Below are 24,464 nucleotides of genomic sequence, written 5' to 3' on the forward strand. Positions count from 1 at the left end.
ATTGTCCTGATATGGTTACTGAAAGTGGCCCCTTTTAGTCTCAAAAATATTGGTTTGGATGATAGACTCTGTGATCACTTTCTTCATAAGGCTTCTTATCAGTTTTCAAACCTCTGTGGGGAGGAAGTAGTGGGAGATACTTACTGAGATCCTGCTTCTTGGCAGAATAGAACAAGGTTTCATATGCAAGCATCTTATGTAAAACTCTTACAAATCTTTGGGTTAATATCATCACCATTTCTCAAATGAGGAAGCAAAAGTTCAAAAAGGTGAAATAACTCACCTAAGAAGACTCAGACAGTTTCTAGAAGAGCTGGTTTCTGTGAACTAAGCCCTTCTTAATTCACAGACTATTCTTTCCACAGATCTTCAGCCACATTGTCATCCTAGTCATCAGGGACCCACAGCCAGAGACATCCTTTCTCTTTTTGTTACTCTCATTTCTGCTATTCCTCCAACCCTGGAAGACAACCTTAGAAATATTCTTTTCCTTCCCTTCATTTCTGTAACCTGAGGTATATAAAACACAGTGATGCAAATAGAGTTAGTTCCAACTACCAGAGAAGATCTAAAGAAGTTGCTTACAGAACTCCTAGTTGGAAACAAGGTTGCTATCCACTCTCCAGCAGTCACTTTGCTCCCTGAACTAAGGAAGGTCCACAAAGGAAATTTTGAAACCCAGACCCTTGGCAATCTCAACAAAGGGAGGCAAGGACCCATAACAGGTGACACATCATGGATAGTGAGAATGCAGTTTAAGTCATTTTCCCCTAACTTCATCATCTGGAAATCAAGAGTAGAGACTGTATTAATTGTTGTTGTTCAGTCACTCAGTTGTGTCTGACTCTTTGCGAGCCCATGGACTGCAGCACGCAAGGCTTCCCTGGCCTTCACCATCTCCGAGAGCTTACTCAAACTCGTGCCCACCAAGTATGTGATGCCATTCAACCATCTCATCCACCGTCATCCTCTTCTCCTCCTGCCTTCAATCTTTTCCAGCATCAGGGTCTTTTTTAATGAGTCGGCTCTTGGCACCAGGGGGCCAAAGTATTGGAGCTTCAGCTTCACTATCAGTCCTTCCAATCAATCCTACTGAGAAGCAGGATCTCAATAAGTATCTCCCACTACTTCCTTCAACTTCAGTATCAGTCCTTCAGAATTGATTTCCTTTAGGACTAACTAACTTGATCTCCTTGCATTCCAAGGGACTCTCAAGAGTCTTCTCCAATGCCACCTTTCAAAAGCATCAATTTTTTGGTGCTCAGCTTTCTTTATGGTCCAATTCTCACAGCCATACATGACTACTAGAAAAACCATAGCTTTGTCGACAAAGTAATACCTCTGCTTTTTAATACACTGTCTAGGTTTGTCATAGCTTTTCTTCCAAGGATCAAGTGTCTTTTAATTTCAGGACTGCAGTCACCATCTGCAGTGATTTTGGAGCCCAAAGAAGTAAGTCTGTCAGCTAAGAGAGCTCTAACTTATACAATGTGTCTCTCTGTGTCTGTATCTGACTCTTTGTGTCTCTCTATATATATACACACTCATAGGAAATGTGTGGTATTGTTGTTTGTATATATATATTTTTTGGTGTGCTGTGCTGAGTTACTCAATCATGTCCGACTCTTTGTGACCCCATGGACTATAGCCCGCCAGCCCCATCTGTCCCTGGGAATTCTCCAGGCAGGAATACTAAGAGTGGGTGCCATGCCCTCCTCCAGGGGATCTTCCCAACCCAGGGATCGAATCCAGGGCTCCTGCATTGCAGCTGGATTCTTTACTGTCTGAGCCACCAGGAAAGCCCATGAATACTGGAGTGAGTAGGCCATCCCTTCTCCAAGGGATCTTCTCAACCCAGGAATCAAACCAGGGTCTCCTGCATTGCAGGTGGATTCTTTACCAGCTGAGCTACCAGGGAAGGTCCATATATATTTTTAATAAACAGTAAATATTGAGCTCTCATTCTATAACCTTCTTCCTCAAACAATAATAAATTTTAGATATGCTTCCATATTCACAAAAATAGACCCACTTTACTCCTTGAATCCACTGCCGAGCAGGCCACAGAATGGAGGTCATGTACTTTAACTGGACTCTCCTCTCCTTGCTGAAGGAAGTTTAAGTTTTTTGACCACCCACTTCCCACCACCACGGGACACCTTGAACTGAAATATAAATTATCATCAGGGAGAAAATCTTTGCAACATATATAACAAGGTGCAACATATGGCATGTTTCTGGATTACGATCCAGAATTATATAAAGAACTCCTCCAGAATGACAAGGAAAAGGCAAAAGGCCAAGAGAATAAAAGGGGAAAAAATGGGCAGAGGTTGTGGAAAGGCAATTCAGAGGAGAGAAAAAAAGGTCAATGATCATATAGAAAAACATTCTTCCTTCCCAGCAAAAAAGGGATCTACAAAGTCAAACCATAAGAGAACACTTTCCCTATGCTCTGTGTGTGTGTGTCGCTCGGTCGTGTCCGACTCTTTGCGACCCCATGGACTGTAACCCACCAGGCCCCTTTGTCCATGGGACTCTCAAGGCAAGAATACTGGAGTGGGTTGCCATTTCCTTCTCCAAAAATTTCCTACACTAACTTGTCAGAAATGAAAATGCTTAATGGTTTCTAGGGCAGATAGGAGAAAGCAGGTTTTCTCAAACCCTCCTGGTGGGAGCACAGCTGGACAAAATGCTGCATTTTAAATATGACCCCCAAGGACCTAGGAAGCCATGTGGCCACGGAGTCACAGCCCCTCCCACATCCATGTCCCCCTGCCAGGCTGGGGCTTTGCACTGTGGCGGGGTTGGGGGGCAGTGAGCCTGGATCAGTCTAGAGGTAGATATCAAACATCCCTATACCAACTGGGACACTTGCTCTCCTCTCAACCTTAAGCCCTGCTGGCCATAGCTAATTACTCCTCATTCCTTCCCCCAGGATAGAATCGATCTCCAGATTCCTTTGGAGTCCCTCATGATTTAGCTTCTGTGCACCTCTCTATGACTCCACTCCTTCCATGACAGTTCAAGAGAGTAAGGCAGTAGCTCCTTGTTTGCTATCTATTTTATATACTGAAACCCCTAGTTCATTCTCCCTCGCCCCCACCTTTTTCCTTTGGTAACCATATGTTTGTTTACTAGGCCTGTGAGTCTGTTTCTGTTATGCAAATAAGTGCATTTGTATTATTTTTTTAGATTCTTCATATAAGTGATATCATATAATTTTTGTCTTTCTCTGTCTGCCTTCACTTAGTTTGATAATCTGATAATGTCCAGGTCCATATATGTTGTTGCCAATGGCATTATTCATTCATTTTACTGGCCGAGTAATATTCTGTTGTATATAAGGATCTACTATATAGCACAGGGAACGCTGCTCAATATTCTAGAATAACCTAAATGGGAAAATAATTTGCAAAAGAATAGATACATGTATACATATAACTGAATCACTTTGTTGTACACCTGAAACTAACACAACATTGTAAATCAACCATAGTCCAATATAAAATAAAAATTAACAGTAACAAAAGAGAGTAAGGCAGGAACTTTCAACCCTGACTGCCTGAGCTTAAGTCCCACCAGGGGCCACTTTGCCTGACTTGCTTCCATTTTCTACCTAATAATCTTGGAGTACCTGCCTGTCAGGTGGTGGTGGTCACAAGATGAAATGGACCATTACAGTCTTGGAAGAGGGCCTGGCAGGAGTAAGTGAATGACAAATTAAAAATGATCATGAATGGTCTGAAGTCTACCTATGAACAAGGTTTAAATTGCTCAGTCACTCAGTCATGTCTGACTCTTTGAGACCCCACAGACTGGAGCCTGCCAGGCTCCTCTGTCCATGGCATTTTCCAGGCAAGAATAATGGAGTGGGTTGCCATTTCCTTCTCCAGGGGAAACTTCCTGACCCTGGGATCGAACCTGCATCTCTTTCATTGGCAGGTGGATTCTTTACCACTAAGCTATGTGGGAAGCCCAAGGTTTAAATTATTTCCCAAGAAACTCCTAATCCACCCCACCCCTCTTTCCCCTGAATAAAGCCAGATGCAGTGGGAGCTGGAGATGGGGGTGAGCACCAGTGGGAGAGGATGTGTGTGTTTCCACTCAGCCTAGGCACAGGGTTCTCACTGCTTTTCCTAGGAAGTTACAGCTTTCTTTGAAACAATATGACTAATTTTATGCCTGTGTTGGATGAAGAAATACCAAAAAGGACTTATGAGTCATATACTCGGCAGTTTAGACATGTGAAGTATTTGTTGAATGCACTGCACAATCAGTGGATACTTGGGAGAGGGCACAAAACTCTTTAAAATAAGGAAAAATCAATTTGCTAAAAGATGTATAAATACACAGTAGCAGGAGATGAAAAAGTTATAATAAAGAAGAAGAAGCAAAGGTCTGCTTCGAAGTTTAGTGACTGACATTAAAAGGGAGAAAACAAATTTTGCTGAGCATTTGCTGAGTGTCGAGGACAAACTAGACAAGTTTCTACATGTAGTGTTAACCATCACAGCTCTGAGGTCCTTATTGCCAAACCCATTTTTCCTTTTCACCTTTGTTGTTGTTGTTTCTATGAAGGAACAGATTTACCAAAGATTCAGATTGTTAAATTGATTTAAAAGAGGGCATTGGACTAAGGCTATTCTAATACCTTATCAGCCTATATAAGCAAACTAAAGTCTAAGCCTGAACTGTCTCAAGGTTAATAAATCAAAACAATGGAATATTACTGAGCCATAAAAAGAAACAAAATTGGGTCATTTGTAGAGATGTGGATGGACCTAAAGTCCCTCAAATAGAGTGAAATAAGTCAGAAAGAGAAAAACAAATAAATATTGGCACATGTATGTGGAATTTAAAAAATTGGTACAGATGAACTTATTTCCAGGGTAGGAATGCAAATGTAGAGAACAGACTTGTGGACACAGTGGAGGAAGGGGAGGCAAACTAGAGAGTAACAAATGGCTAGGATTGTGTGTTAGCTGCTCAGTCATGTCCATGAACTGTAACCCACCAGGCTCCTTTGTCCATGGAATTCTCCAAGCAAGAATACTGGAGTGGGTAGCCATACTCTTCTCCAGGGGATCTTCCAGACCCAGGGATTGAACCCATGTCTCCCATATTGCAGGCAGATTCTTTACCATTTGAATTACCTGGGAAGCCCTATGCACACACTATCATGTGTAAAATAGATAGCTAGTAGGAACCTGCTGTATAGTACAAGAAACTCAGCTCAGTGCTCTGTGATGACCTAGATGGGTAGGATGGAGTGGGGAGGTCCCAAGAGAGAGGAGATATATGTAAACATATAGCCGATTCACTTGGTTGTACATTAGAAACTAGCACAACATTCTAAAGCAATTATACTAAAACAAAAAACATAAGGACCTCCCATCACCAACAACCAAGTAGGCTTTCCTAAGTGAGTCAACCTCATATGCTAAATCAGTCAAATAATTTCTTTGCTTTTTACTTCATCTTCTCCGAAAGTCTTTCCCCTCACTCCCACTGGTTGAGTGTTCCTAACCACTTCTGGTTAGGCACTGCTCAATTCAAATCAATTTTGTCTCCAAAAGACTTAAACATGTTAATATGTCTCTATCGTATAACAGTTCTAGTGTCAGAAGAGGGATCTAAAGGAAACCCTGATGGCCCCTGGGAGTAGCGAGCAATGAGCAAACAAAGGTACCCTCCAACCTATTGTACTCACTGATATTCACTGCATCTGGAAGTCCCAGGTAAACCCTTCTCAGATGTCCCAACTCCACAGGTTTTGCATTTATGGATTCTTAGACTTTATTTGAGCATTCATTTTACCTCAGTCCAGAGCTGAACCGAGTCTGACATAAACTGGACTGGGTCCAGGATGAGACCTCAGTTAAATTTTTGTTAGAAAATAAAAAAGAAAGAGAGAAAGAGAAATGAGTGCAGAGCTGGGAGTCTTCCACCTTGGACTCTGGCTAACTAGTTGTGCAACATTTATGGGCCCAAATCTTTGTCTGAATAAGTAGGTTAATTTTACCAAAGATAATCTTGAATTACAGAGGCCACAGTGGGAGACATTTAGCCCTGATAAACTTATCCACTGATGAGGAAAAAGAAGTCCCAGTTATATAAAGGGAAAATAATTTTTCCTCTCTTACAATTTCCGGTAATACAGATGGGACCCATTGGGATACCCTGCTCACACTGGAGCTGGCAGACAGGATCCTGAGAAAACTGGTAGAAGCTGGGGGAGGGTGAGAATTCTTAAAAAAACAAATCTATATCTGTTGTGCCCAGTGAAGAGAAAAAGGTAAAATTTCAGATTATCCTTTCCTTTCCCAGTGAAGACTGTGAGTTTGGTTCCAGGATACTCAATGATTGTGGATATTCCCCTCCCAGAGACAGCTATTGTTTTCTTGTTTGTCTCGTTGCATGTCCTGGGGATTGGCTTGACTTTCTGCCTGCTTGGAACACACTGGCTGTCAGTTTTTACAAGTCCAGGCATCTCAACCATCATGCTGGAGACCCTGAAATATGACCGGATAGAAATGTGAGTTGTACCCATTTTCAGCTAGCTGCTACTGAAGGTTGGCAGCTCCCATGGGAATTGTCTAAATCTTTCTTTCTGTTGGCTCTCTTTGGGAGTTGCTCTGGATCTTGGCAGGGCTGTATCTTTTGCACCCTTCCTGGGGATGCCTCTGGGTGTCTGTAAGCCATAAAAGGCTTTTTGATTTTGAGTCATTTCATAGGCATTTCTTTGGTTTAAAAGAGGGGGAAAAAAAAAGGAATTCAATACTGGCAGGAATACAGCTTTCCCCTGGTATCTGAAAGTAGAGTCTTTTCTAGGAAACCTTTCATAAGCTAAAATGGCAGAAGATGAAGAAGTAATTACCTTAGGCTGCAACTTGCTAATGGCTGCACAAAATCCATCTAGATAAAGCCACTGAAGTTCACAGACACAGCTTTAAGTTACGGCAGCCTGACGCTGAGATGCCGAGTGTAGCTCTGGGGGAGGAACTTGGCTGTGCCACCCTTACTGCTCAGGGTGTGTGCTGCCTCTGTACTGGCTAGATGCAAAACACATGCTGGACATTATTTCCACTTTTTGCTTTTTTCATAACAGTGAAACTCTTCTTCATATTTCTTTTAGCTAGCAAAAACAGGTACTAATGTCAGTCTTTTGTAAAAGCAAAGTGGTTTAAGGTGAACTTTTGAAAAGTGGGCAATATCTGTATTATTTTTGTTCAGGCTAAACTCTGATAATAAGATATTTGAAAGGATTATTTTAGCTTTCATTTTCTTTTTCTTTCTTCCTTTTTTTTTTTTTAACTTTTTGGCTGCATGGGGCATTTGGGGGGACTTAGTTCCCTGATCCTGTGTCCCCCACATCCCAGCAATGGAAGCTCAGGAGTCTTAAATACTAAACCACTAGGGGGATCCCTGAAAGGATTTTTTAAAATGAGCTCTGTGGTCAAAAGTTGACTAAATTGGAAATTGTTATTGGGAACCTGATAGAAGGAAAAAAAAAAAGAAAATTTTAGGTCTCCTCCCCTAAAATAAAATGGACATAGAAATCTATTGATTTCCATCTTCACTGGAAATCTTCTCCCTGATATGAAGAAGCAAACTGAATACAGTGTAGTCAGATGGATGAGTCAGCCTCTGGATATCATTCTGGTTTCAGCCCAATCCTTTGAGGAATTAAAAACGACTGTAGTGTCTTGGTAGCTTCCCTGGTAGCTCAGGTGGTAAAGAATCTGCCTGCAGTGTAGGATACCGGGGGTTTGATCCCTGGGTCAGGAAGATTCCCTGGAGAAGGAAATGGCAACCCACTCCAGTATACTTGCCTGGAAAAATCCCATGGACGGAGGAGTCTGGTGGGCTGCATGCAGTCCATGGGGTTGCAAAGAGTCAGGCACGACTAAGTGACTAACACTTGTGACTTTGCAGTGGTTTAAGAAATCTAGTTTTTATAAGAACAGATATGTGGCTCTAGAAGCAACTCAAAGCTCACCTTTTTTTTTTTTTTTTTTTTGATTAATCCCCAGACCTCCTATACCATCTTAAATGCTTGCAGATACTATAAAGATCAGGACAGTGGAAACAAGACTTGGGAGAAAACTTACATCCTGTGACTTTGCTATGTAAATACGCCTTCCTGGTCTTCTCCTGGAACCCAAAGAGACAATCTCTTTGGAATGCAAACTTCAGGGAGATAATTCTTATTAGAAGATGGGGGGTGGGGTGGGGAAGCTCCCTGGAAACAAGGATCTTAACCTTAAAAGTCTTCTATACAATCAGTAAAAGTTTTAAGGCATCTACACAGGTAAACTTAACTTATTCCAGAACTCATTTGCCAGAAACACAATTTGGATTCATTTGTTCTTTTAGAACCTAGTAAGTTTTGTATTATCTTGTCAGTCTGATGGCTAAAATTTTTAAAAATGAAAGCTATTATATTTGCTTACATCTGCCTGTATGTTTATGTATGTCTATATATGTGTGTTATAGATGCGTGACTTTTTCTACCACCAAATGGTATTGCCAAACCTAATTTGTAAAAGAACTCTTTTTAACTGGCTGAAAGAAAAATAAGTGCTTATATAAGTTATATATTCTTTCAGAAAATATAGAAACTAACCCAAATGTTTTTCAAGTTCAGATGATCTTGGATAATATTTGGTAAATAAAAACAGTGCAAGATTTGTTGGTTTAGTTAAAATAAGCACTTCAGATTTACCAATATTACGTAATTCAGGCATACACATTTTATTCTGGGTTTACTAAAAGTCAGATAAACTCATGTAATCTCTATTTCAAAATCTGTTGGCAAGAAAAAGAACTTAAGATGATGGTGGGCTATGTAATGTATAGGGGAATCTTCATGAATTAGCTAAACATAATTTTTAAAAACAAATGCAAGCAAGATAAAAGTTTATAAACTTCAACAATAATTATGTTTTATGTCACCTTATAAATAGTCACCAAAATCTTTTTGGCAACTTGAAAGCATACTGTTACACTAAATTAAGTTACATGATAGATATTCATGCTAAATTACGTGGGAAGCATTATCAAATAAGAAGTGCTGGTAAATCTTCTTAGGTTATATAGGTATATATGTTACTTATATAGTTATTCCAGAAATTGAAGCTAATATACATTTACCAGTTTCTTTACTGTCCAATTATTATCTTAAGTTAGTATTTGCCACAGAAATAACTAAATTTTCTTATCAAATAAGCTTTCATCAGATCTTTACAGCCATTTTTAAACTCTTTTTGTAATTCATAGACAATTGCTGTTTTACTTTGATGCTTGCAAAAGTGTTTTCAGAGAAAATCACGGAAAAGACTGTGACAAGTACTCTAGAATATAGCTTTCTGATAATTTTAAGATTAGATACCTAAACTGGGTAAGAATTTCCAAAGATCTAATGGAAAATCTGGATTCAAGCAAAATAAGAATTAACAATGCAAGATTGAATAAACTGATGAGAATAATTCTAGTTTTTAATGACTTTTTGCTGATTCTTTAACATTTTGATTTTCCAGGTTTAAGGAAATCTTCTTCCCTGAAGCTATCTGTGACCTACAGCACTTTAATAAAGTATGTCTTTGTAAACAAAATTGAAACATTTTCTTTTTCTCCCTATCTGATCCCTCCAGAATTTGAAAACTCATTGAGCATTCTTATTTTCATGGCAATATAATTGTTGGCATAAGTTCAATAAGAATCTGTTCTTTTTATAACAGGACACAATTGGAAGCATCAGTTACATTACCGAGTCTTTGACTGGAATATCATGTTTGAGTCGTGTGCATAAAATCACATCTGATCAGATAGTTTTAAAAGCGCTAAGGTTGACTTTACAGAATCAATAAAGCCTCTTGGAAAAATCACCTGATACCTTGTTGACAAGTTTCCAAGCCTTACGAGGTGACAAGGTCACTTCCTGACACCCTGAGGAACATGAGGAAATTTGGGGCCCTCCAAAAGAAAGGAATTCACCCAGATCTATAGAAATTCCTAGCAAAATCTGATGGTGTTTTCAGCTTGGCTCCCTAGCCTAGAGAACCCTTTGAAAGCCCATGAGGGATTCCTTATGAAAAGGTCCAGCAAAACTAACTTTAAAAGAGCCTATATGGTCAATTGCTGTTCTTGCTTCACTTGTGTAAATAGTCAAGTTTAATAAAACTAGACTTGTTTTGCAAACAAACTAGCCTAACTTCAATTAACCTTTATAGAAATAGGAGAAACTATCGAGAAAAACATTGTATTTTGGTGGAAGAATATAGCAACTCTTGTGGGTATTAAATTCAATTCCTATTCCCTGAGGACTTGAGATTTTTGTTATCTACTTGGAAATTGGACTGAGTCTTGAATTCTTCTTGTTTTCTCAAATATCTGCCTATAACTCTCCATAATAATATATCCAAATTTCTCCCACCCATTTGACTTGGAATCACAAAGAACAAAGACGGCTCTTGAACCTCATTGGAAGGGACCATACCAGTGGTCATACTCAGATGGCAGCCAAACTTTGAGGACCTTGAACCTTCATCCACATATGCCTGCCAGAAAGTCCTCCTCCACAGCCTTGGAACTGCACACCAGTTGGAGATCTAAAGTTAAAATGGATCAGGGAGGTTCCTCCTCCAAAGCAATGACATCTTGAGGTGGACAGCGCCCCCGAGATCACAGACCAGGAGCCTTACCTTCAATGATGTGGGTGTGTGCGTGTGCTCAGTTGTTCAGTTGTGTCTGACTCTTAGCAGCCTCTTAGTCGCCCACCAAGCTCCTCTGTCCATGGAATTTTCCAGGCAAGAATATTGGGGTGGGTTTCCATTTCCTCCTCCAGGGGATCTTCCAGACCCAGGGATCAAACCTTCATCTCTTACATCTCTTGCATTGGCAGATGGGTTCTTTACCACAATATGAAAGCTTTATTTTCTCTTGCCTTTTCCCTACTTGCCTTTTCTCTCTGTTACATATGAGTGGATGACAAAAAAGGTGAATTTTTAAATTACTTAAACATGGAGGCCATGAGCCTGAGGTGGCTCTAATGCCTTGGGAGCAAGCAGGCAAATCCAAAACTACGTTTGAATGCTTCAAGATTAAGAAATTAAAACCCTAGGACTACTGATCACAAATATCCAATTAAGCTTTCCTAAAGAGAGCGACCATCTCAGCTGCGGCCAATCACGTGATTTCCTCATTTTGTTCTTTGCCTCTTCTCTATGAAAGTCTTTCCCCAGCGCCTGTCAGTGGGACACTTAACCACATCTAGTCTGATGCTCAAATAAACTTTTTAAAATTGGAGTATCATTGCTCCATCACATTGTGTTAGTTTCTGCCATACAACAAAGTGAATCAGCTATGAGTATACCTATATCCTGGAGAAGGCAATGGCACCCCGCTCCAGTACTCTTGCCTGGAAAATCCCTTGGACGGAGGAGCCTGGTGGGCTGCAGTCCATGGGGTCGCGAAGAGTTGGAGACGACTGAGCGACTTCACTTTCACTTTTCACTTTCATACATTGGAGGAGGAAATGGCAACCCACTCCAGTGTTCTTGCCTGGAGAATCCCAGGGACAGTGGAGCCTGGTGGGCTGCCGTCTATGGGGTTGCACAGAGTCGGACCCGACTGCAGCAACTTAGCAGCAGCAGCAACATACCTATATCCATGCCCTGTTGAGCCTCCCTCTCACCCACTCCCCATTCCACCCTTCGAGGTCATCATAGGGCACCAAACTGACCCCTCTGTGTTATATAGCAGTGTCTCACTAGATAACTGGGTTATCATGGTAGTGTACGTAAGACAATGCTACTCTCTCAATTCGCCCCACCTTCCTCTTCACATCTGTGTCTCTATACCCGCCCTGCAAATAGGTTCATCAGTACCATTTTTCTAGGTGCCATTGTATATGCATTAAAATACGATATTTGTTTTGCTTTCTGACCTACTTCATTCTGTATGACAGACTCTAGGTTCATCCACATCGCTACAAATGACCCAACTTCTTTCCTTTTTTGTCTGAGTAATATTCCACTATATATATGTACCACATTCTTTATCCATTCATTCATAAATTCTTAAAATGTTTATTTTGCCTCTGTTCCTTCTAAGAAGACTTCTGACTGATCTCAACCCCCTGTACATCTTACTGTGCTTAGATTCTAAAGCCTTATTTTAAAATCCTTTTTTTGTGAACTCTAGGTAGATGAGAGAGGGTGGAATTGCCTGGGAAGTTAAATCTCTGACAACATGAGGAAAGCACTTTTGTGCCTTAGTGATTAGAAAATAGTTGATCTGGGTTACTGGGAGGGCAGAAAATTGTGGTTATTGGTGGAAGAGGAAACTGGACAAGGGGTTAACTGAGAGAGAAGCAAAGGGGGAAGGGGGTTGGGGAGGTTTATTGAGAAAGAGAGGACATGAAAATGTCCCAAGCAGTTTCAAGCAAGTTGGAAGCAGAACCTAAAGATAGCCAAGACAATTAAGGGTATGTGGGAGAGAGAGTGATCCAGTGCGTCAGAGGGAAATGAAAACAGGCAGCCATGGGTCTGACCTGAAGACAGCTCTAAATACCCTCCTGGTAACCTTGCCTTTAATGAGCATGGCCCAAAGTTTATGTTCATTAGTAAGAAAAGCACAGCTAGATGATTTTATAGACACGATTATGTAGGCAGAGAGTGTTTTTTTCAGTAGATTTATTACATCAATTTCAAAACTAATAGTACAGTACTGTGAAATGGAGTTTTCCAGAAGACCCTGCTTTTCACAGACAGTGGTCCCCGAAACTATAGTGTTGAGTAACAGAGTCTTTGACTGGATTTATCAGAACAACAAAGTCTTTCAAAAGGAAAGATACTGACAATGTGACAAGCGCATCTCTTTCTTCACTGGAGCGGTTACATCTCCTCCCCATTTGATATTATATAGCGGAAATCACTCATACCCACTGACATTGTGACATTTTCTTAAACTCTACATTGATTCTCTTTGCATTTCCTGTTAAAACTCCACATAGTCGGGCACCTTCCAAAGCCTACATTGCTGGGAATTCTTTGGAGGACAAAAGTTCCCAGGACAAAGTTTCATGCTTTATGTAAACAAAACCTCATTTCTATTATTTTCAATTTAACCATGAGCAATTAAGCTAGAAACACAAATGTGAAGCGTATTTGTGATGACTTTGCATGTCCTCTGACACGAACCACATTCTCTTCTGAGATCAGCAGAACCTTTACTGACATGGACAGATATCTTTGTTACATTCTTCCATTCTTCCATGACTAAGTGTTAGTAGCTCAATCATGTCCAACTCTTTGAGACCCCAAGGACTGTAACCTGCCAGGCTCCTCTGCCCATGGAATTCTCCAGGCAAGAATACTGGAGTAGGTTGCCATTTCCTTTTCCAGGGGTTCCCAACCCAGGGATCAAACCCTGTTCTCCCACATCACAGGCAGATTCTTTACTGTCTGAGCCATGACTGACTTTTACATGACAAATTCATTTATTAACTTGATAAAATTTAAAGTTTGTTAGCATAAGACTGGTGTCTCAGCTCTACATTAACTCTTTTGTCAAAAACAAAACTTTAAATGATATTTGCTGCTTTGAGGAACATTATCTGCTCTTTGCCACATCAGATCCCCTTGGGAGTCACTGAAGCCCATATTGAGTGAGAAAGGGTTTAAGGAAGGGCAAAGATTTCTTTTCCACTTCTAGCTCAAAGTTGCTCTGTTGAGAAATGTGACCTTGTGGTATATGAGATTTGAAAAGAGAATAAAGAGGAAATTGACAGGAAATGAGAAGACGAACAGGGGAAAAATGTATGAAGACTCCAAAGAGATTAGTTTTTATTGTCAGCACTTGGAGGGTTCTACAGATTTTCTTGTAATAACTTGGAAATCGTTGGAATTAAGAATGTAGAATAATTCAGAGATTATATGAATATCTTAAAGAAAAAGATGTTGCCACATCCTCATCCTCATGAACTCTCCACCTGACTCATGATATTGGAAGAAGACAACAGAGGATGAGATGGTTGGATGGCATCACCGATTCAGTGGACATGAACTTGGGTAAACTCCGGGAGTTGGTGAGGGACAGAGAAGCCTTGTGTGCTACAGTCCGTGGGATCACAAGGAGTTGGACATGACTTGGCGACTGAACAATAACAACAAAGAGAAGACAAGTCCATCCAAAGGGGGTGATAAGGGAACTGACTAGCCAAGAAAGAATGAGTTACTAGAAAACATATCCAGTGCTCACTGGAGGAATGTGTGAGGGCAGGGAGTAGTAACCAAAGGATTTCAAAGATTTCAGACCTATTGGCAAGATGATCCTTCATGTGGGATAGAAGCAGAGCACTGTAACCAATAATCACTGTGCCTCGGGAAAGTCCAGCCCTGTGGTGAAATGGATTAGCTTGATCCTTTCAAACATTCCATTTAATGACTCTTCTTTGTTTAGTTCCATGTTCATCCCAAATATCTCTCTGATGATTCCTTTTTTTCCTGTGAAACTCAGCCCACAGTGTCACTGTGCACTGGCCCTACAGATTTTGAACATGGAAATGTTTGTGGCATCATTTGCATTGCAGATCACTATGTTGGCATTCTCTTCATATGGCTGTGTGATTACAGTTAGATAAATAATACATGGAGTCAGAGAGATTCTGAGTACCTCTCTCCATGACATTCTGATATTTAGGTCAGTCTTATCTTGTTTCAGGTGATTTTGCCCAAAAGAAGTGAACACATGATCATAGTGTTTACAAAATCAGGTGTCTCTGCCTAGGTTTGGGCTAGACCTGGAACCATGGGAAATTCCCTGAGATAATAAAGTTCTCCCTACTAAATTTCTTTGGAGGCAGGCTGATGATATCTCAAGCCGTAAAAGCAGAGAATTAAACTGTGCCCACAGAAGGGCTAAAGCACTTTCCTATAACTCCAGGAAGGAACTTGATTATCATAACTGTCTGAGATACCATATAAGTGCAGTCCCTGGGCTTAGCAGAAAAGCATCCATTCTTCTCTAATGTTCTGATTAATTATATATGGTGGTGGCTTATACCTAAAGAGTATTTGTCAAATGCCAAACACTGCACCAAGGTCTTCATATACATAATTTCATATATTTCTCATATCATAATTTGACATTTCTCATATCAACTATGAAAGAAAGTTGTGACATGGCCCCATTTGAGAAATGAGGATCCCAGGACCTAGACATGTTGAGGACTTTCCCTCAGTCACATGATGGTGCAGGCAGGAAATGAACCCACCAGGCTATCTTTCTCAAGAACCCATATGCTTACCAATTCCCTTGTTCCAATGATAGTTTCTTTTCTTTTTACAAAATGTCTCTGGTTACAGAATGGTACCATTGAAGCCACTAGCTTGTGGTCAACCTAATTGGCTAAAGTTCTCCCCACCAGAGGGACACTCTGCTCCCTGATCCTTGGCTGTAACTGCATTTTGGTCCACAGTGCATCTCATGGCTCCCTGGGGCCAAGAGGATGTGCCTGCCCTGATTGATGTACACTTTACAGGTGCTGGTGGTGTCAGCCACTCAGTCATGTCCAACTCTTTGCAATCCCTTGGGCTGTAGTCTGCCAGGCTCCTCTTGCCTTGGAATTCTCCAGACAAGATTACTGGAGTGGATAGCCATTCCTTTCTCTAGGAGATCTTCCCAAACCAGCGTTCAAACCTGGGTCTCCTGCATTACAGGCAGATTCTTTTCTGTCTGAACCACCAGGGAAACCAGGTGGGGCAGAATGCAAATAGGACTGTCACTTTATATGAGGGCCACAGGGCTGTTGCCTGTGCGTGCTTAGTCGCTCAGTCATGTCCAGCTCTTTGCGACCCTGTGGACTGTAGTCCGCCAGGCTCCTCTGTCCATGGGGATTCTCCAGGCAAGAATATTGGAGTGGGTTGCCATTACCTTCTCCAGAGTATCTTCCCAACCCAGGGTTTGAACCCGGGTCTCATGCATTGCAGGAGGATTCTTTACCAGCTGAGCCTCCAGGAAGGCTGTTATCTGTACCTCAGTGTTATTCCATCATGTCATGGCCATCAGAAAATTTTACCTCTGCCTTGAACCTAACTGTTTTCCTATGGAATTTCTGATTTTGCTGCAGTTCCTTTTTTCACAGAAGTTAAATGTATCTTTACTTAAAATTCTCCCCAGCTCCACTGCTCTTAGGGACGCTCTTACTTTCATCTTCATAGGCCTCAAAACTCTGCTACATTCTTTTTAGATCTATGCTGGCCTAGACTTCTGAGTTTATTCCTCAGATACAAACCCAGGACCCAATGTGTCTCATGTACCTCTAAATGAAGGTTTCCAGAAACTGTGTCTAAGACAGAAGTCCTGGGGCGGACTTGTCTCAGATGCAGATGAATAAGGCCAGAGAGCCTGCCCCTTTCCTGGGACAGAAGCTTGACTGTAGTAAGGGAGACCAGGGAGACCACTTTATAGGTAAAAAAAAACATAGGGCCATAGAAGCCCTTAATTTGCCCCATAATTAGTTAGTTGATGTTCTTGTTCACTGTTCAGTTGCTAAGTTGTGTCCAGCTCTTTGCAACCCCATGGACTGCAGCACACCAGACTTCCCTGTCCTTCACCATATCCCAGAGTTTGCTCAAACTTAGGTCCATCGAGTAGATGATGCCATCCAATCATCTCATCCTCTGTTGACCCCCTTCTCCTCTGGCCTTCAATCTTTCCCAGCATCAAGGTCTTTTCCAATGAGTCAACTCTTCCCATCAGGTGGCCACAGTACTGGTGCTTCAGCTTCAGCATCAGTCCTTCTGATAAATATTTAGGGTTGGTTTCCTTTAGGATTTACTGGTTTGATCTCCTTGCTGTCCAAGGGACTCTCCAAGAGTCTTCTCCAGCATGACAGTTTGAAAGCATCAATTCTTCGACACTCAGCTTTCCTTATGGTCCAACTCTCACATCCATACATGACTACTGGAAAAACCATAATTTTGACTATACAAACCTTTAGTAGAGTACATAAGAAGTGCTCAATACATATTTATTGAATGAATAAATGGGCGAATCCATGCTTGACTACTGCCTCCATCTACTGCATTGTGAAATATAAATTAAGAAACATTTCTTTCTGCTCAGAACCATTCAGTGGCTTCTCATTATCCTTGGTATAAAATGAAAATGCTTTATGACAACCTACCTTTGTGATCATTATCTGCTCATTCTCATAGGCCAAATTCATTCCCATTTCGGGATCTTTGTGGGTGTCAGGCCTTCTGCCTGAAGTGATTTTTCCCCTAAAGCTTCAGATCCACTATTTGACTTTAGCCCATGGCCTTCCTTCATATAAACATTCTGTCTGTCTCCCCTGCTGGAATCATGCCTTGTGATGCACCTACCTATCACCATGTCTCCAGCCCCTCTACGTGGAACCCAGTGAATGTTCAACTGATATTTGCTGAATGAATCAATGAAACCATATGGCCTTCCTAAAAAAATATAATGTGACTTCCTGTAACAATGTATATGTCAATTTATAAATGCATATAAACCTTTAGTGAGTTCATAGACTGCCAAACACAGACACAAGGCCACTTTTTAATTATCAACTCTTGGTGAGCGATATCTTCAATTTGAAGCTTCAATATGAAGCTATCCCAAGATTTAAAACTTGAAAATGCATATTTTTTTTTACAGTTATGTATCTTGTGGTGTATAATAGCATAGAGTGATGATCTGTAAATTTACCACCTAACTGTGGGAATTTTTTCAGTTGTGAGAAGAACACTTAAAATGAAATTGACCCTTTAAAGAACTTTTTAGATGTACAATAGAATGGTGTATTGTACTTCTAAACAACATGATATATGGGTACCAAGTTGTATAGCAGATCTCTAGAACTTATTCATCTTGTATAAATGAAACTTCATACCAATTGAAAGGCCATCTCCCATGTTCCTCCCAGTGCTAGGAAACCAACATTTATACTCTCTTTTTCTATGAATTTGACTGTTTCATGTAGAGGAATCATACAATATTTGTCCTTCTGTGACTGGTTTATTTTACTTAGAATGATGTCCTCATCTTCTGGTTTCATCCACTTTGTCAAACAGGTCAAGAATTTATTTTCTTTTAAGGCTGATATATATTTTCTTTATCCATTCATCCATCAATAGACACTTAGATTGTTTCCATGTTTTGGTTATTGTGATTAATTTTGCAGGGAGCATGGGGGTGCAGATATCTTTTTGAGATAAGGGTTTCATTTTTTTCAGTTTGATACCTACAAGTGGCATTTCTGGATCATATAGTAATTATATTTTTAATTTTTTGAGGAATTCACATACTCTTATCCATAATGGCTGCTCAATATACATTCCCACCAACAGTGTACAAGGGTTCCAATTTCTCCACATCATCGCCAACACTTGTTATCTCTTATTACACTGATGAGAACCATTTTCACAGAGGTGAGGTGATATCACATTGTAGTTTTGATTTGCGTTTCCCTATTGAAAGTCTTTTCCTGTGCTCTTTGGCCCTTATCCTTGGTTCTACTGCTCTCACAGAGACCTATTTTCCAGTGGCTATCAAGGAAAAGCAATCCCATTTTCTGAAAGTCACAAGACTTCTCTCATCTAAATGACCTTGATCCTTGTACATTTGGGACCATCTGTTAGAGAGAAGTCTTTGACTGCTGTTTTCTTCAAACATCAGTGAAGAGCCTGCTTCCCCTTTGCATTCTGCTACTCACTCCAGGATTCCATGTTGAGGAAAGCCCGACTCCACCCTCCAAGAGGCCTGAGTGTGAGAAAGAACAAGGTTTCAAAGAACAGCACACATGTGGTGTGTGGAGTTTTCTTTCGTGATTTCAAGCCTCTTGTTTTATCACGATTCACTGAATTTTCCTTTCTGTGCCTGAGAACCAGCTTCACTGGACAATGCCCATTAGAAGAGGAGGCAGGCAAAGAATAAAGCTGTGACATTCTCCTGGAGACTCGTCACTTTGTCCCTGCTTTATTTTAAGGCATGTCCATCACCACTCCTCTCTGGAGGCTGGGCAGGGCACCTGGCCTCTCAAAAACCACACACAGCTCCAGCAGCTTCCAGCCAGGCAGGTCCCCTGGCCTAGTGGGGGCTCCGCCTCACCCCTGCGGAGCAGCTGTGGATCTGAGTGTCCGCCCCACCCTGCCCCCTCCTGAGGGCCCACACAGCTGCAACTGGTTACTCCTTGGCCGGGAGCCGGGACCTACCCTGGGCATAGCCAGTGTCCTCCCTGAAGCCATGGAGATGCTCTGATCCCATGTTTGTTTTTCTTCTTGTGGCTTTTCAGAAGAGAAGAACCTTAAGCTTACTGAGGCTTTCTGGACTTTTTTTAAAAGTCATTCTCTGATTCCCTAGGTTGCATCTCAGGAGACAGAGGAAGAGACTAGCTCTCCAGTGTGCATAAGCTTCTAGTTGCTTCTCAGTTCCATCCCAGAGAGAGGAGTGTGAATTGATGATGGGAATGTGGACCAGGGAGCAGGTACAGAACTGAGAGGTCAGCCACATCTGGGTGCCTAGCCAGGCTCTGCTTTTTCTAAGCACATCACTTCACTATGGGATATGGAATTGAAAGCAAGCCTGTCTCATGGTGGATTAAAAGAAGGTGCCCAGAACAGTGATGGGCATATACCCTGAATTCTTAGACTATTCATTATTAATATTATTTTGCTTTTGTGGTTTATTATAGGTTTTAATTTGTTTGGTTTCCAGAAACAAAGTCAGAAGATTCAGTAATTAAAAAACCAGCCTATCATTAACTCATCATTTCCATCACAAAAAAGAAATCCTAGGTTGTCTGATTTTTAAAGAAAATAAATATGTTGGAGAGAGATCAGCTTTCAATTCAAGATGTGTCTCTACTACGCTTGTCCAAAAGATAGGTGGTTATCCAGAGAATGAAACATGACTGTTTGCTCATTAAATTCCTCCCTTACTGATATTTTACTCTAAAGTGGACTGGGTAATAGATGGTTAAAAAGAAAACACGTCAATATTTGAAATCTAGCCTGCACTACATTTTAGCTTAAATTTTCTTTCGACTTATTTTCATATAGCTATAGCACCTTTTAAGGAACAGACATCTATTTTAGAAGTATTTTCCCTGTATTTAAATTCCCTGTATTTAAATATAAGTTGTCTTATAGTTTTGCTTTAAATTTATATACTGTAAATATTTAAACTGGATTAAAAAAAATCTAGTTTGAGATCTCTTTCTTTTAACTAAGAGAATTCACTTATCCTTACTATGTTTGCTGACATTACTTATTGTTTTGGTCATATTTTATGCCATATAAATGTATATATGTATACATATATGATTTCCCCCTTACCTAATTGTTTCTATTTATTTAAATTATGATAGATTGATTTCTTTTTACTTTAGTCCTCTATTGCCCCTCCCCCCAGTTTGGAAGTTATGCTTTTCCATTTACCACTTCCCTTCTAAACTCGTTCATTGTCAATAATAAATTTAAAGTCTAAAATAGCTTTAATGTTTACTTTTTTATGAATGATTATTTGTGTGTTATACAAAATAGGTTGATAATTATATTTTCACTTACTACCTTGAAGCCCATATTCTAGTGCCTTATTATTGAGTATCATCAAATGATTACCATTCTTTTTTAAGTAGTCTGTCTCCTACTAGTCTACTAGCTTTTAGGATTTCCTCTTTGTCTGAAGATTATGTATTTTCACTAAAATGACACTAGTTTGGGGTTTGTTTTCATTTTAAACTCTCCCAACTGTCCATCAGTGGAAGACATCAGGTTTTTAACAGTCTGGAAAATTCTGACCCATTTGTTTGAACATTGTCTCTCAACAATTTTTTCTCTTCTTTCTATCTGAATCTGATGTTAAGTTGGAAGTACTTGATCTATCCTCTGTCTCTTGTCTTTTTCCTGTTTGCCAATAGTTTAGCATTCTATAATGCTTTCTGTGATACCTCCTTAGTTTTGTCTTCAGTCTTAAGGATTCTCTGTCTTTACCTCTGTCAGCTGATCAGTTTAAGTCAACAAATAACATTTTCTTTGGCATGTGCACCTGTCTTTGTTTTTGTAATCTCTTGTTTTTGTTTATGTTTTTCCCAAGGATAGTAGTCCATTTTTCATTTCTTTGAGAACATCATATTCATTTTATGATTGAAAATCATTCTATAACATGTATGTTTACTTGGGAATTTTTGTTTAATGAATCTGTTGAAATTTTTATACTGCTAGATTTTTTCACTTGCTTGGTAACTCTTGTTCATCTGTAGGAATATCCCCCAGCTTTTAAGAAGGCTTTAATTCTGCTTTTGCCTTAGCCTTATAAAGTATGTGGCTCTAAACTAGAGGTTATACTCTCCTGCCACAAAGATGACCAAAATTCAGGCCTCTTATTATGCGTGGTGGGTCTTAGCTTCAAGTGGTAAATTTGCTTCTATTCCTGTCTTGGGAACTCCTGCAACCCTCATTCATAAGAAGCAGCTTGGTCCCAGCTCTTGGCTTCAGGCAGAAAGCCTGTCACATAGAGTTGGATCTCCCCACAAAGACCCAGCACCAACAGCGATACTCTTATTTCCTTGCTTCCTTCCATGGGTTTGATCTCTGGTCGTGGTCCACAGGATTTCTTTTAAAGCATTCAGTCAATTATTTGTGTTAGCTTGTATTGGAAGCTTCAGATTTCAATGACTTCAATCTGCCATCTTGGGTATTCTTTTTAATGTATCCCCATTATCTTCTTCTGGAAGGAGGAAAACATTTTAGAGGAAGGGTCATAATGAAAACTGTGTGATTAGAGCTATTATGTTTGTCAGGATATTCGGGAGAGAGAAGATGAGTTTGAGCAGGAACACACAGAGCATCACTGCAGCACTTCCTCTGCTCTAGCACTTTTATTCTGGGTTTGTACCAATAGCAGTTTCAGATGCAGGGGCTTCCCGGGTGGTCCAGTGGTTAAGAATCTGCTTTGCAATGCAGGGGATGTGGGTTTGATCCCTGGTCAGGAAACTGGGATCCCACATGTCATGAAGAAACTAAGCCTGCATCAAGTTCCATCACTTCATGGCAAATAGATGGGGAAACAGTGGAAAAAGTGACAGACTTTATTTTTGGGGGCTCCAAAATCACTGCAGATGGTGTCTGCAGCTATGAAATTAAAAGACGCTTGCTCCTTGGAAGAAAAGTTATGACAAACTTGGACAGCATATTAAAAAGCAGAGATATTACTTTGCCAACAAAGGTCTATATAGTCAAAGCTATGGTTTTTCCAGTAGTCATGTATACATGTGAGAATTAGGCCATAAAGAAGGAGGAATTGATGCTTTTGAACTGTAGTGTTGGAGAAGACTCTTGAGAGTCCCTTGGACTGCAAGGAAATCAAACCAGTCAATCCTAAAGGAAATCAACCCTGAATATTCATCAGAAGGACTGCTGCTGAAGCTCCAAAACTTTGGCCACCTGATGTGAAGAGCTGACTCATTAGAAAAGACCTTGATGTTGGGAAAGATTGAAGGCCAGAGGAGAAGGGGACGACAGAGGATGAGATGATTGGATGGCATCATCTACACAATGGACATAAGTTTGAGCAAATTCTGGGATATGGTGAAGGATAGGGAAGTCTGGCGTGCTGTAGTCCATGGGGTCACGAAGAGTTGGACATGACTGAGCGACTGAACAACAACAGCAACCAGAACTACTGAGCTCATGCACCACAACTAGAGTCTGTGCACTGTAATATAATGTCGTGCATGATGCAAGGACGATCCTGCATGCAGCAACTATGACCAATGCACCCAAATAAAATAAATGAAAATTAAAAAAAAAATCGCAGGTGCAATTTCTTGGTAGAGTCAGGGGATCAGGCAGGCAACAATTCATACCAGCTCACACTGCTCTCTGTTCTACTGTTTATCTCATGGCAAAGAGACAATTCTCTGTAGTCATGTCTTTAGTAAAAGTCAAAAAGGAAGCCAAAATTGACTCAAGAATATATTTCAAGAAAAAAAAATGTGAGAGCACATTTCTGTGTGGAAGTGAAGACAAAGTGTGTGTTCCACCGTGCAAAGCTGAGTTTGCTAGTCTAAAGCATTATGCCTTCTGCTTTGCGCACTGCTGTTGGCGACCTGTCATGTAAGCATGTGTGTCTTCCATCACCATCACACACTTTCCTTTAGATGCACGGTTGTTGATCATTTTGAAGAAACTCTACTCCTTATCGGAGAGTCTCTGGGAGGTTGAGAACGATTTGTTTTATTTTTTCTTAATTATAATCTGAAAATGGTCTTCAATGTGAATATATGTGTAAATAGTTGACAGATTTTATTACAAATCAACAGACTATGGCAACACTGCATTTGGGAATGGAATTATTTTCATTATTTCAATCTTCTTTCCATTAATAGCCTGATTTTTTTTTTCTTCATGTCTAATTGGATCTAATTGAGGCCAGTATGTGGTAAGCATCTAGGTAATACTAGTGGGCAGGGAGAGTGAGAAACAAAAATGACCCGCTGAAGAAAGATCAGAAGTAAATAAATTTATATTCCTGTGTTCACACCTTCAACAACCCTCTTCAAAGAGAATGCTGATAGATAGCCACAAGAACCCAATAAGAAATTCCTCCTGGAAATGGGGCAAGAACTTTGCTGACTATATAGATATAGTCACGTATTGGCTGTACCTTCTTATGGCCACGTAAAGTGAGAGGCTGTTTCACGTCTCTCTAATCAGGTTCTCATATGCAAACAAAAACACTAAAATCAGCTCTACTGGGTGTGAATTGTCCAACATCCAGTGGGTGCTCAATGCTATAGTGATTGTCATTGGAGCAACATTATTCAACAAGATCAGTTCACCTTACCCAAAGAAGCACTAAATAGCATACAATGTATTCCCTAAAGAGTGTTTATTGACTCTTTTCCATGTGCCCTGAAGCAGAATGAAGAATCAGATTCTCTGAAGTGATGGATGTTAACTAAACATCCATCCAATTAGTTCAGTAATTATTTCACAATATGTATGTATATAAAATCACATTTTGTACACCTTAAAACTATCCAACGTGGGAGATTTCCCTGGCTGTTAAGTGGTTAAGACTCTGTGCTTCCAATGCAGGGGGTGCAGGTTCGATCCCAGGTTGGGGAACTGAGATCCCACATGTTGTATGGTGCTGCCAAAAACTTTTTTAAAAATAAATAAGTAAAATTATCCAATGTTACATGTCAACTTATCTCAATAAAACTGGGGGAAAAATTAGACTATGACAACAACAATAGAAGGAAATACAAAAATCCCAGGCATTGTAAGAAATGATTTACTAAGAAAAGCGGTTGATGTCTCGTTCCTAAAAATCTCTAGGAGGGTTCTAAGATTATATGGACGTATTGGCACTTGGATGGCTCCCTAAAATCAATTTTTAACCTGACTTCTTCCTATCTCTCTATG

The sequence above is a fragment of the Cervus canadensis genome, chromosome 3 (assembly GCF_019320065.1).
Source record: "Cervus canadensis isolate Bull #8, Minnesota chromosome 3, ASM1932006v1, whole genome shotgun sequence".
NCBI classification, from domain to species: Eukaryota; Metazoa; Chordata; class Mammalia; order Artiodactyla; family Cervidae; genus Cervus; species Cervus canadensis.